Source organism: Parambassis ranga, unplaced genomic scaffold (assembly GCF_900634625.1).
Source record: "Parambassis ranga unplaced genomic scaffold, fParRan2.1 scaffold_22_arrow_ctg1, whole genome shotgun sequence".
NCBI classification, from domain to species: Eukaryota; Metazoa; Chordata; class Actinopteri; family Ambassidae; genus Parambassis; species Parambassis ranga.
The window spans coordinates 1,841,222-1,843,460 of NW_021144778.1; the positions used below are offsets into that span (position 1 = coordinate 1,841,222).

Here is a 2,239-nt window from a genome sequence, read left to right on the forward strand (position 1 = left end):
GGGATCCGAGAAAGAAGACACCATCCTGAGGACGAGAGGACCAGAGAAGACCAGCGGGGCGCTGGACGATGAGGCAGACGGACAGGAACACATACATGAACTGATAAAAACACAATTTTGTACATTCTGACAATTTTCATTACATTTGAGCTGTTAGGAGTATCTGGGGGCGGGAACGGTGAAAGACCCGACCGATTAAAATACCCCCACATACTATGATGTATACAGTTTACTGTTTGACTACTCACACGTTTACTTAATTTTTGACACATATAACCTTTGTCACGGTTTTCTTTGGGTGTTGGACTCTATAGAGTCCAAAAGGGGGAGTGTGTGGGATTATATAAGGTTAACTACACACTGACATGATACAGAGCACATATTACTCGTATGCATCCTGGCTCTCAGGGAAGAAAGGGAGGTTTCACACTCTTTCACACACAAAACATCCTTACTTTAGGGAGTTCGGGAGGATGTTCGTCATATCCCTTGATGCGGTGAGGGCCGAAGAATAGGGAGGCATTGGACGTAAGATAATCATCCAACATAGGAAGGATGCAGAGTGTTTCACAGAGATATGTTAAACCAATTATGATAATTTGTAGGTGGGAATAAAAGGGCAACATTTCCCAATATGGTAATACCTACGAAGGTCTGGAAAAAACTGTTTATCTATTATGCAAATGTACCTCCACTTTTCAATAAAACAAGCCTGTGTCCAGGGAAGGGCAGAGGCACTATAGGGGAGTGGAGCAGAACTGAAAGGGCCTGGTGTTCACTTGAGTGTTCTCCCTTTTGCAAAAGGCGAAACTATAAAACCCAGGGTATTTTCTTTCACTCAATGTTCTGAATACAGGAGACAGAATCTGACAATCCGGGGTGACCAGGGAAGGTCCACGACAATGTCCTACTCGAGCACTGTGTCAGAGAGTTGATAAGAGAAGATAAGATAAGATCAAACAGTGGAGACTGCGACCTGAACGCAGCGCCTTGGACCGCTCGGCCATCCTGACATGCTGTCCACAACAAGTTTGAAACGCTCAAGATGAACACTTAATAAACAATCTGAAATCTTCACTGACACTGATGTGGACAGAATGAGAGTGTGTCTGTCTATGCTATCTCAACAGTCTTGAGCCAGAGATGAGATTTTCATCTGGTCACCACATGATGACTCATTCTGACTATTGTAGTACCTTGAGATCTGCCTTTCCCAGGTGTTTTGTCCTTAAGGGAAGCAGTCTCTGCCTCAGGGTGAAACTGGGTTTGAAATGTGCTGGACGTTTTATACCTTTGCCTCCTCATTGCAACCAGTTGCTCTCGGCCCAGCAATTTTAAAATGACAGTTTTTGTGTCAGATGGACTGTGCCAGGGTTTGATCCTCAGACATGAGGGGCATAAAGTGATCTTGAAGATGAAAAGAACCGTTGTTGGCAGGATTCGACCTGCGCGGGGAAACCCCAACGGATTTCATGTCCATCGCCTTAACCACTCGGCCACAACAACTAGGAAAAGGTGACGATGAAGAGTCTGATGACCCTGGTTGGTTCTGTCCATGAGTGCATGGTCTTGTCCAGGTTGTCCTGTCCAGTTTGGTGTGGTGCTCCTTTACTTTTTCCATTTCATTCGAAGGTAAATCTGCGCCGACCAGAGCCTGCGTTTGACAGACAGCTATCACAGAAAGTTAAGTCAAGTCAAAATTCCAGAATGAAAAGCAGAAATCTAGAATAAGTGGCAGCATTCCAGTATAGACATCAGTATTCCAGAATGATAGGCAGAATTCCCTGCTCTCACTAATTTTAATTAATTTAATTTGAATTAATTGCTGCTCTCACTGACACTTCTATCAGCCAGTATTACTACACAGCTGGCTGCATGGCAGTGAATGACATGCTGATTACAAACACAAGTCCACTGTGATGGTTCACTTAGACAGGCACTGAATGTTCTTCTTTGTGGAGCCTCTTCCAACCATGATCTGACAACTACTAACATCCAAGACATGAACAATAAAAAATCAACCTTTCATTCATGTTAGGCTGAAAACACATCAGAAGAGTCTTCGTCACTTTGTGAGATCAGTGAGGAAGAGTATGTTCCTCAAACAGAAAGTGAGACTTCAGTACATGTCAGACAGCACAAGAGAAGCAGAAAGACTGATGTGAAGCATCAAGGTATCATGCTGAAGGTTAGTTTCATACTTTTAGACCTTCCTCACTTTGTGAGGCCTCAAACAGTC

General features: G+C 43.8%; 1 non-coding gene across 1 annotated transcript; it reads right to left on the minus strand.

The window, feature by feature from the left end:
• Positions 1 to 1,425: 1,425 nt before the first annotated feature.
• trnas-uga (transfer RNA serine (anticodon UGA)) lies at positions 1,426 to 1,506 on the minus strand. Its single transcript has one exon. It is a non-coding gene; the product is annotated as a tRNA-Ser (tRNA).
• Positions 1,507 to 2,239: the final 733 nt, after the last annotated feature.